The 12,821-nt window shown below is 44.6% G+C and overlaps 1 protein-coding gene across 2 annotated transcripts in view; it reads right to left on the bottom strand.

Moving 5' to 3' along the window:
* The window catches only part of LOC136785740 (uncharacterized), a 31,292-nt gene extending 19,166 nt beyond the window's left edge, over nucleotides 1–12,126 (bottom strand). For both annotated transcript variants that reach the window (XM_066746978.1, XM_066746980.1), the window contains exon 1: nucleotides 12,057–12,126. The gene's annotated coding sequence lies outside the window, so the exon portion shown is untranslated. The remainder of the gene's footprint in view (nucleotides 1–12,056) is intronic.
* Nucleotides 12,127–12,821: the final 695 nt, after the last annotated feature.

Raw genomic sequence — 12,821 nt, 5'->3', positions numbered from 1 at the left:
TTCGAAAGAATTGACGTATCGAAAATTATGAAAAAAATTATACATTATAAAACTATCCATGTAGAAAATGTGAAAAAATTAGATTTACATGTTGTGTTGCGATAAAGCGAGACCGATGTATTTCTAAGGAAAACGAGTTTTTCTGATTTTATCTGCTTATAAGAAACATTAACATTAGCAACACAATATTATGTAAAACTTGTAAAATCTAGATACTCTAAATTCTGAAATCTAAATGAAGCGCATAGGAAATGTAGAACATTTTAAAATGAAAGTGGTAAACGTATATATGTACGTTATTCCATCATCCGTAAGTGTCAAGTGATGCTCGGCATATTAGTCTAATAAGATTAAACTTTAAAAACTAATTCTCGATTAATCGTCTGGCATAAACACAATAACCTCTGCATACTACATGATAATTGCAATATATTTAAGATACAAAAAACCGAGGTGAAATAAAGTTGCAAATAGGAAAGAAGAATCGCGTACTGAGAAGGAACGTGTCTTGCCATAAGGATGAGTATCTTTGGGATCCTGATTGTTTTACATATACTATTATACACGTATAGGATATATAGAGAGGAACGGTATTCGAGGGTCCCGCGCGCATAATAAGCTATCATAATTAGCAAAGAGCGTACGATCGTGGGCAAGCTAGGATTATAAGGATATAGCGAGGACGAGGCTGGGGTACGTCAACGGAGACAAACCGCAATTTATATTCGCTGCTCGTGATTGCAGCACCGGGGCCAGTATCAGATAGCGTCGACACAATGGACTGTAGTTTCTAAGCATTTTTCCCTGACTAAATGCAGTGACGCGAGCAGCATTCAACTCTTGGCGGGCTCGATAAGATCGTCCAACGACGCACCGGCGTGGCGTTGGCACAGCTCGGTTACCCCGATAACATCGAGAACGACCGTGCACTTTGATACGATCGCCAGGGCTAATCGCATCGTTGACATGCGTTACCCTGCGCGAAAAGAGCGCGGGAATCGACTAAACTGGGAAATTCTCCCTGTAGGAGCGTCATTCGTCGATCCTGCATGGTTCCACATTCACCGCGCGAGATCGCATCCGCAGAAACGCAACTGGAATACGAGCGCGCGCGCGCGCGCACGCAAACGCAGGAGTGTTCAACGACCTCCTGATAAATCACGTCTCGTCTCGTCCCGTCCCGTCCCGTCCCGTCCCGTCTCTTAACGATGACACTCGTGTGTTCCTCCGCCTCGCTAGATACGCGAATTATCTTGCACGAGAGTAGCTCCATTCTAAATTGTAGCTGGAAACCACAATGGCCATGCATATCGCGACTTCTCCGTCAAGACGAATGGTAGTCTCCCTCCACTTTGCATTCACCTTCGAGCATCTTCTTTATTAAAGATAATTTATCCACGATAAACCGACGGAAAGCCTCGTGAATAATTGCTGGCAAAATAATGCACGTTTTGTACAAATCCTTTGTATATTTTGTATAATAGCATTTGTGGTATATTGCGGAGTTTTTCGCGTGTATGTTATTTGTAAAGTATAATATATTATTGCACGTGTGTATATAACGATGAGAATTTTTAATCTATTATTAATAATAAGGGATTAGAGTTTGAGTCTCGGTTTCGATTTCTACGGTCGCGTCCGCGATGGATGGCTCGGAGTTGGATGGACGAGTCGTCGTTGAGATACGATGTTCGATAGATTACGGGCTTGTATCTCGCGTGATGTATTGGAGATATAGTCGTGCGTCGATCTAATCGGATAATTAACTTCGCTTCGATTCGGAGAGGAAGCGTATGAGAAAATCGCGAGGATCGAGAGGCGAGAACTTGCTGGATATATCGAGAATGCCAATGGGGGAATCAGCAATTGTACAGGGTGAAGCGAGAAAAGGCAAGCAAGGATCCATCGTAGGACGAGATGAGTCACATCCAAGGGCCATGGGAGCTGCAGGCAGCCGAGCCAAGGAAACTGCCGATGGTCCATCTCTGGAGGAAACTGCTGCTCGATCGACCAGCGGCTGTACTCGAGAGAGAGAGAGAGAGAGAGAGAGAGTGTAGTGGGAGTTTTGCTTCGCACGAGAGCATATCCATCTTCTCCAAGCCTCCGGTCAACTCTTAATGTCTTGCATAATTCGAATCTGCTTACTTATTCTGCTTTTCCAACTTCCGTACGTTGGAATGGTAAAACAAGCCTTTCGCGAATAAAAAGAAGCGATACATATATGTGAAGAAAAGAATTTGTAAACACACTCGACCAATGATCCGTGTTGGTTAGTTTCTCACAGCCTCCGTTGCAGTACAATCGCGTTTTCTTTTCGGTTCATCACGTCTTGACCCCCCCCCCCCTCCCCCACACTTCTCTTTTTAAACGTAAGATTTTACCACCATTACAGTTGACTCTGTATAGTCACCAGCTCCACCCTGTCTCGATCCTATACTATCATAACCACCGTCTTCTTTCGCGCGTTCTCCACAGCAGCACGTAACCTCGTACTCCCGACCTTGTCGTTGTTCTCCGTCGACCGTTCACCCCAACGTCGGAAAATAAAGCATCGTTTTATAAAGCAAGAACGGATCTACAAATTTAGCTGGAAGCAATTAATAGCGAGCGTTATCCGCAGCAATCGCAACACTCGCTATCTGGTAAAGATACACGATGGCTCGTGACTTCCAGTGGAAGCCCGCCGGAAACATGAATATCTCGATACCGTTGAATCCTTAATCACAGTTCGTTAAATCCTAAATCTATGGGTGACGGAAATAATTATCCTAGTATATATTATATGTATATACGTATAAACACACACTCGAATGTTGGAATAATCAGGAGAGTTGTTAAATCAAACGTGTTATTGTAATTTGCGTTCGGCTATAATTCCGCGCTCCAATTAAACGTAACGCGTTAGACTAGAGGTATATATAGCTACTGCTAGAAAGCAGAAAGTGACTGATCGCTTGGAGCGTTATTTCGCGGCTCGGTATGCCTAGCATAGTGGAGCGGAGGCTTCGGGGTGTTTGATGTAATTATTATTCTCTCGTGGTGTTGTCGAGGTAAATGGAACGGAAGGTGTATCTGGCGTGGGATGTTTGCGACTCGTATATATAGTGAATCGCGCGATGCGTATAGCGGTCGTTAATCACACGTACGGAGACCGCGTGTCCGTTTTAGAAGCTAACCGGGCCTGCTAGAGAGGAACCGGAACTGCACAGCCGGAAAATCAGCCAGCTCTCCCATTATCCCACTTTTGCTCCCGTACGTCATCTTATTATAGCTGTCATCTCACACCTTCCTCTTCCCTACCTTCTAAACACGCGTATACCAATTTACAGTTGTGGTTCTTTCTCGACAAACGATAAATCGCGATCGTTTCATCTAGCCTTGATTAATTTCTCTATCAATTAACCATCCAAGCTCCTTCGCTCCTCTCTCCTTCCGTCTCTCTCTCTCTCTCTCTCTCTCTGGATACCCCGATCTCCAAAGTGGAGCACAAATTGTCGCTTTGGCTCCACATTTACAATGCAGGTCGAGTAACACTTTATAACATGCTGTAATTATAAAGCAACAGTGGCTTTGGACGATGGCTCTCGAGGTTTCCGGAGCCTCCGTTATTCCTTCGCCATTATGAAAGCTAATATTTTAGTCCTCGATTGAGAAACAAGTTCGAGTAATAGTTATTCGTACTTCATAAAACGCTGCTGAAAGTTTACGACTGACTCAAATTATACTCATCGTTACATTTTTATCTCATCTCTTACGTTAATTTTTCTAATGTCTTACTCGCTTTTTCCAAAACCCAAAGACGATTTTCACTGGAGATGCTTATTACTCAACGCGTTGCGCGATTAAACGGCGATAGCAATTATGCCTGATTCGCGATGATTAGAGGCATGCTCGCTAATGCCTTTTTAATTATTTGCATAGTAAACGTTTCCCTCTGTGATATGTCGAGTGTGAAAAAATGCCATGTGTGTATACATAGTATATATAATATCGAATTAATGGAGTCTCATTCGCGTTTGCCATGGACAGGTAGGTATGTACAGATGAATCATTGGAGTGCTGACAGAACGGGAATAAAAGGAAGACGTAACGATTTATCAGTGAGGCGGCAAGGAGGAATAAATAATAGGCCACCACTATGGCAATAAGAGAGCAGAGTCGTGGACGTTCTAGAAGTCTGGTGACAAGTTGCAGAGAAGTAATTAATTGAAGGATTTGTAAATATAGTGAGAATGCAAGTATGAGAAGCTATATATAGAGAGATAGAGAGAGAGGTAGCTGAAGAGAATTGGCAGAAATTCCTCAGTTTGAGATATCCTGGGATGCAGGTATAAGGCACTGACGGGGAGGATCCAGCGGCTCTTGGCTTAACTCGGATCGAATCAGTTCCGTTAGCCACCAATGGCATGTCAGGAGGGATTTTTTCTCTCCTAGGCGCAACTCTCGGCTGCTTCTTAGCGCGGTAATTGCGCACCGCGAACTCTACTCCACGCGCGCATCTACACGAATGCTTACAGGGGGTGGAGAGGAATAACAACATTTATCTGGGCGCAACTGCCTCCTGCCCCCAACGCTTAACTATACCCTCCTTACTTTCCTTAGGAAGAATTCCTCGCGGACGACCATACGTATTAAGTCGTAATGCCATATGCCATTTCCTTCATTTGCCAGCTTGCCTTTCTTATCACTGAAATCTCGTCAATTGTACATCAGCGAGCGTATAACATCTCCCAATCCACCGATATATGGTCGCGCGGCTGTATTATTTTTTCACGTCACGAAGGTAAGTTGAGCCGCAATTATGCTATAGCGATGCATAGAGTGTGTACATCGACATCGAGCATTATTGGTATCGCTCGGTATATAATAGCGACGAGGGCAGGCAAGCATATATATAGGTACGTACTTGTCAGATTCGAAATTCCCGCTATGCCGAATGAAGCCTTTATCGAGTGCGAAGTTGTAGCTACTAACGATAGAGCGAAGTTCAGAGTCACGGTCGAGGGGCCAATTTCCCAGAAGGCAGAATCCTGTGCCGCGTGCAGGCTGCAGCAGCCACTCTGCCTACCGCGGTGGCTGGCTGCGTTGCGGCGGCGTCTTTCCTCATTCCCGATTGAGCACCGCGCACAGCAGAAACAGCAACTCGCGCTGTAGTCGCTATACGCCATATGCGATCGTCTGTATAATAAAACCGACTTGATTTACCGGTATGCGCCGCGAGTAATTTCGGTTTCGTTGTACCGATCCGATCACCCTTTTTCCTCCACTTTATCCTCCTCGAATAATAAGCTCGTTATGCCAGCGATTTATAATACACCATATATTTCTCCCACTAATCGTCCTCTCTTTACGCACACACTCACGTATAGACACATATATATTAAAATACATATATACTAATACGGGTTAAGCTCGCTCGCTTTGATTTTCCTTCTTTAACCCCAGAGATATATACTGTAATAGAGAGATGCAACCAATACCCGGCCATAAAAATTCCGAAAAATCTGCTCGAATGGCAGGCGAACGTAAAGAGTAGCGAAAGAAAAATAAGGGGAAAAAAGTCAGCGAGTAATATTCCATTTTATAGGTCCAACGCATTTTATGCGCTTGATCGTTATGGGAAATTGGTATTTGCTTAAGTGCGCGTGTAATTACGTTGCATTCGGCTGGATTACGAGGTGGAGGATAATATTCTTAAGATAGTTGGTAAGTTCGCTTTGCACACGATGGTGATTAGAGAAGCTCGGCTCGGGGCTATGAGAACTCGGGAAAGACCGATTTTCTCAGGCTCCAATTTGTCCTCGTACGTCGAGGCTCGCGCGAGTGTCATCAAGGAGGCGTGAAACGCGCGTACGAGATTCTCCCACCTATTTCTCTTCGTTGCTTGTCGTAGTAGTATAGCCTTGAATTTTGACATCGGGGTACAATGGATAATCTCATCGCTGAAACCATTATTATCTGAAGAGAGAGAGAGAGAGAAGTAATATTGCTAAGGTTGCACTTTCACTTATCCGACGATTACTACTACATGGCAGGTTTACGGGTCAAAGGCGTAAACGTCCGTGAAATTATAGCATTAGGGAGGGGGGACGCTGTGTTGTTAAGAGAATCCCAAAAGAAATACATACGAGAAAGAAGGGAGAAAAAGCGCAGGGGTCAGTTTCCGTGTCAATTGGCGTTTATCGATGTTTTATTGTGCTCATTGGAATTTTTTCCCTCCTTCGAGGTATAATATTAGTATATAATAGTTGTGGTGGGGTGCATGACTGCTACATATCCTTGGAAAATAATGTCTCGTCTTCGGCAGATAAGTCGCAGCTAGCTCGTAACGGCAGCGTTTAACTGGAGCAGTAGCCTTAAGCCGGTGATTAATCTACTATCATAATTCGATGTTTGCGGTAACTTGTGGATACCATGCATCAGTCGGTCCCATTAGCTTATAATGATCTAACAACCGGTGTACTACGACCCCAGCGCAGCTTCGCAACCACGTCGCTAACTGCCTGACAATATTCCACAAGGATTAATATATATAGCATATATTGTAGACGTCTAATAGATTACTGGAAGACCTTGAGAGTTCATCCACTCTGAAAAACGAACCGAAGACAAAAATTATCCTCGATTTCTCTCGCAAGTGCATGTCGAGATCCAGCAGTTGAAATTTTTGCACTTTGATGAAAAGTGCTTTCGCGTGTACGAAACGGATATAATAAGTATTTTATCCTGTTGCTTCTCTCCGGAAGTGTTTCAGCATTCGGTGCAATTCGCCGTCAAAGTTGGCAAGTTTGCACAATAATGGTGGTTGCGCGAGAAATTTAAGCGGCGTTTCACGCTCGGTGATCCTTCCCTTGGCAAACTCATTCGAATGCATTTTCCAGGATCCGTGACACGTATCTGGCAAGGATATGTCGCGACCGGAAATCATCGGCCTCTCCGCGCTCTTTCGATGAAGATAAATTTCGATTATTTTAAATTTCTTCCTTTTCTTATATTCTCAAGAATGATCCAACGCGAATCGGCTAGTCCGCGAGCTGCCCGGAAATCATTTTTCAAGCAGCGAGCGCGCGGTTTATTTGGACTATGAATAAGAGCGAAGGTGGATGAGCGTGCGCACCGGATGCGTGCGTTTCCCGCATTTCAACTGGTTCTATCGGGTAAAAGCAAAAAGACGCTTTCCTGTACGCACGCGAACAGCTGGGACGACCACAGCCGCTCGATTTTCCGCGAATAAAAGTGAATTGCAAAGCGCGCGAATCCTTTTCAATTGGCTAATTATAAAAGCTAGTGAAAGTGTGCGCGAACTCGTCCAAGCGGCTTGAATTCTCCTCTCTTGATACTTCGGATTATTATGTCACGTCCACTATATATCCCTCCACCAGAACGATCGCTCAACCAACTTATTATCCAATTTATAAAATTTTTACTACCCTATTACATTATCCTTTATAATCATGCCAATTTCTATTTTCGATAGGTAAAACCCATTATTGCGTGAATTTAATTAACTCTGGTGGATTCCACAACAGAAGTAAAGCCTCGGGAATATTTTATTTTCAAAGAACTGTTACTCGAGCGTATTAATTATTCGTGTCATAAAAAACGATTTATTAAGTTCAATATACCGCTGCTTTTATCGAGGAGTTTCCATCCTATTGGCTAATTAACGTTGATTGCTCTCACACCACTGACTCATTAGGCCGATGATATTTAAAGTTTACCTCCTGGCGGATGCGATAAAATTTCGACACACCCTTCTCCTACTAAAAACTATATATATCTATATATTTATTGGTTTCGTGTCGAACGAAGAGAAGCACACTGCACATATATATATATATATATATATTGAATCGTGATAAATACTTAACGCTGCATCGATCGGAGCTTAATCAAAGTCGGTATAAGCTGATATAAGTCGAGTGTTTTGCTTTAGCGAGAAACGGAGCGTGTAAAAGTGGCAGCAGGTGTACGAGCAAATTTAGTCGAGATTTCGTCCTGAAATTTCTGTATAATAATTATCCTTTGTTTGTGTATGATAAGAAATCAAAACGGTACGGAGAAAGAGAGGGAGAAAGAGAGGGAGAGAGAGAGAGAGAGAGAGAGAGAAGGTGACACTACGGAAAATAAATGTTAGGGGTCTAAATGGAAACGTATTTCCTTGTTATATATTACATACGTATATGAAATTGCCGGGAATACCGATTACCAGTGGATGGGCAAGTCAATCCATTGGCTGTGGCGATGTCCCGCGGCTTTCGACTTAATGACGAGAGCGGCAGATTCTGCGGGCCTGTCGGTGATAAATCTATCGAGGACGGTCGGGGCCCCCGCTCGCAACTCGCTTCTTTCCCAAGAGGAGCGCGGAAGGGAATCTTTAGTCACGCGTGGTTGCGGACAGTAGGAACGGTAGCAGAAACGTGGTTCTGCTTATATATATATATATACGAATGTGTGTTAGTCTTTGATTTACACGTTCGAATTCGTTAACTTCTATCTCCCCCCCCCCCCCTCCCCCTTCGTCTTTTCGAACCCTTCGCTCTATTCACACACTGCGCAGAATGCAGCGAGAAACAAACAAAGCGTCAGCGGCTTTCGCCTCGATATCCTGTCACGCGCACACTGCAAAGCTTATACTTCAGGTTCGCGCGACCTTCTCATTCTCTCACTTTCGTCCATTAGCTTTCTCGTGTCCACCTGCACTCGGAATACTCTTCCTTATCCAAAGTGTCACATATATTTCTCCATCGTTCGCCGGCGGCGGCCCCCCTTTCCGCTTCGTCCGAGGCACAAATAATTCTGTCCGCTGTCGAGCGTTTTCGCAAACCTCGCGTCGCGTCCTCGCCGTCTGCCACGGACGGACCTCGTTACGAGTGTTTACCGCAACGTCACGAGCCTCTTGACATTAATGCTCGACGTCTTGACATGTCAATCCCCCTGGACTTTTCTTATTACGCATCTCCCCCCCCCCCCCCTCTCTCTCTTCCCAAGTTGTACTCCACGATACAACAGATCCATCTGGCATATTATTCGTCGTACTGTTTCGATATGCCGAGCGGTACATTTTGCACGATGCAATCAACGTCAGGCATGAAACGTGTTAATTTCACGAGTGGGGCCTAAATCACTGCCGGTGTTACACCGACAGCGTCGTAAATTCATAATTTACGGGGGCAGGGAGGAAAAAGCAGATTCGCAAATGTGAAACGAGACGTTGGCGATCGCGCTAATGATTCACGCACGAATGTTTGCCCGCGGTCGTCCGCGCAGCGTCTGATGCAGCAACACTTTGCACCCTTAAATCTTCTTGCCAAAGATCGAAGAGTGATCGTCGAGCCGCGAGCCGCTTGATTTATGCTCAAGGCTCGCTGCCCCTGGCAAATACGCTTTGCACCGAGCTTACTTTAAGTGGACTAAATTACAGCGTAATACATCATTTTAGTTACGCTTATGCAATCCTCCTCCATACGTGTGCACAACAGGGGGTGTCGCCTAACGGCCAATCCGGAAATCATTCTTGGATCAGAGTCCGTGTCTGGAGAAAAAGAAATTTCTTCGACAGTTGTATATATATATATAATTAACCTCATAGCGAGTACTCAATTTTTGTCGAAATATCCAGTTCCTTATCTGTATATAGAATGCGTTTTTTTTCACTCGATTATGTATATACGCACTCATAGGAATTAAGTTGGAAATCGATTGGTTGGGAAATTGATAATATAGGAGGGATTTAATTTCCTTGCATTAAATGAGCGTTTAACGAATAGGTCGCGGTCAGTGGCTAAGTGATGGAGGATCTTTGTGTAGCTTCTACAAGGCCGGCCTGTGGCACAGAGAGTAGCGGATTAACCCACCGACCAGCATATCCGCAGCCTCGGGAAATGGGCTCTGATGGTACCGTCGAGAGGAGCTACCTTCTTTAGGCCTGCTATCTCATTTAATAAAGAAGTTATACGTCGTATTTTTGCCATTTCTCCACAGGAGATTGGATACGTAACTGTACATTTTAATCTACAGGATCGGCATCTAAGCTGCGATAAATCTCGGAGACGCCCCTTTATCGCCGGTCTCCCGGACCAATAATATTCTCTCGGCGTTACTTTCGTTTGACTGAGAGAGCGTGCCGGCACGGCGCCTGGCAAAGGAGTTACGGGCGTTACGGCACACGACCAGCACAGACAATACTGATCGTCGGTGTATAAGCGAGAGAGGACGGAATGATGCGGCGAGAAAGTCATTGGAAGCATAACTCACGCTGTGTTTCCCCGTTCGTAATTTGTTTATGGCAGCTCATCGTCGTTAACTCTCCATTTGCTTTTACCTTTGGCGGTGGGTTAGGTGTTGTACCTCCCGTGCATTGTCCATGGAATTACATATCTATTACCCAGGCAACCACATAATAAGTCATAACTTTGGCTTTCGTTGCGTCATTCGACAAATTACACCGTACGTCCTAATGAATATCTCGCGAAACTCGCCTTTCTTTCAGAATTCTGTACAGTCTTGCTCTCTATACCGAGCAGGCGATGATCCATCATCAGAGGCAAATTAGCGCGTAATGCGATCCCCATGAATCGTTCGGTCTTATCTCCCTATCGATCGTAACCGATGATTTATCCAAACTAAAACCAGTAGTGACAAAGGTCCCTTGCCAGTCATTCCCCGTGCAATTATACCTTTGACGAGCCGCCTCGTTAATAACTTTGCATACGCACGATTTACTCTCATTCGCAGTGACAATCGGGAATCTGCGCGCGGATAACTCGATTCTTTTGCGATATTCACATTTTTCGTAGCGTCGAGTAACCGATACTTTGCTCTGCAATTACGAAAAGAATAGAATGCCCTTCGACGCGGTAACTGTATTTGATCAACATCATCGATACGCAGCCTGTTATTAATCTCTCAAACGACAGCTCAATTAATCTCGTACTAAGTTCGTTTCTACGTTCGTCCATCTGACTCTCTTTAATTAAAGATCAAGCGCTTCCTGCAGCAGTGGTCCACCTCGATCGAAATGATGATGATGATGATGATGATGATGATGATGATGATGAAAGAATTTTTTCCGTGTTTTCGCGCGCGCAAAAGGGAGGAAGTGTCTGGGGGAATCGGTGAAAAGAGTAAATAGGGGGAAAGAGGAAGAAGGGGTTGAGGGAGGAGGAGGAGGAGAGGGGGGGGGGGGATATATATATCGTGTTCTACGTTGATCGAGTCTATCTGGTCGCGATAGGAACCGATGAGGCGTCTCCGTACCGTTAACCCTAGTCTCGGTGCACACCTGTGCAGGTCGTTAAACGCGAAATCGTCTCCATAACATTTGAATCCCGATTTGAGATCGTGCGCACGTCGGGTTACGCCGGCGCGCTGCATCGTTTCCTCCTATATAGCTAACGAAACGGGCTTGAGAGTCAGTCTCCCCCCCCCCCCCCCCCATTTTCTGCGTGAGCCCTCCTACCTGCCCGCTTTCCTTTATTTACGCAGTTACAAGCAGACGTCCTGCCAGCGATAATTCAGCCAACTTACACCGCTGCGGCTGTTCCGGTAATGCGCGCCGAGATTAATCGAACGAGCCTTATAGCGTTTGTCGTGCGCGCTGCTCACTGTCCTCCACCGTCATGAATCTCCGGCTAAAAATACACGGCCAAAGGAAAAAGGCGAGAGATTCGCCTGCTCTATGCGGGTACTGCACGCCTCTTCCACAAAATCTTATATCTTGGAGCTGTCGACCTCGCGATACCACGTGGAATCAACTCTCGGTAAACTCGAATCGTGTCTCTTAGGACTTGTTATTATTATTATTATTCGCATTTCAACCGATGAGAGACGAACGTGTCGAAAGTTTCGAGTCTGACGGAAAATTCAACTGTATAATATACCCTTCATTTTACAGCATGCAAAGGAATTTATAATATTCCTGGAAAGTTCTGAAATAAATGATAAATGCCTACTTGTTATTCATGGTCGCGGCCGAGGTAGGATACAATATATATACATTAAAAAAAATCAACAATACACGTAAGAATGGCAGATATAATTGCGCCAATGGTTACCGTCGAGTCCAACGCTATCCACATATTTACTTAAATTCCAGTAATTGCACCAGCTGATCTTTTCCCGTCGATGATGCTGGCCAGCTAAATTATCGTTGTATAACACTTCGGCCTCGCGATCGACCGGCCAGTTCCTCGACACGCGAGGCGAACAGAACAGTTCCTTAATCGTTTATTTACCGTTCGGAGGGAAAATAAGCCGAGTAGAAAGCAAGCAATAATTTAGTTGGTCGGTATAGGTGTACCTACGCCGAGTTGCGGGACTTTTGTGTCATTCGTTAAATGAGAGGAGGTGGCCAAGAGCGAACGAGCGAGTGAGCGAACGAATAATGAAGAGGAGCGATCGGGAAAACGCCATATATATTTATGACGATAATCGGGAAGCCAACGGCCCGTGACCGTGCAACGTGCGAATAAGGCGCAAGCCAATCGGCAAAACGTCAACGGACTTTTTACAACATTAAACTGTCAGTGAGAAATAACATTCTTTCATTCGGAAAAATAAACGACTGCAGATTTTTCCATCCTTTCTCAGGCCCTTTTCTTCTCGTTTTAGACCACTTACAATTATTTCAGGGAATGTAGTGTATATCGTAAATATCTAGGAGATGATCGAAACATGTATAGATTCAGCCATCGTAATTTGTCACTCGTACTACAAAACAAATTGTAAACAAGAAAGCTGTGGCGTTGCGATAAACGTTCTTCGTACAAGAGATGTACTTTTTCGAGATTTCTGCAGGTAAAACTTTCGTTTTCCTTCAT

The sequence above is a fragment of the Prorops nasuta genome, unplaced genomic scaffold (assembly GCF_024137725.1).
Source record: "Prorops nasuta isolate Cenicafe-Biocafe unplaced genomic scaffold, Cenicafe_Pnas_1.2 PNAS00003, whole genome shotgun sequence".
Classification (NCBI taxonomy): Eukaryota; Metazoa; Arthropoda; class Insecta; order Hymenoptera; family Bethylidae; genus Prorops; species Prorops nasuta.
The sequence above is the reverse complement of the archived record's forward strand: the minus strand, read 5'-3'. Positions and strand labels throughout refer to the sequence as shown.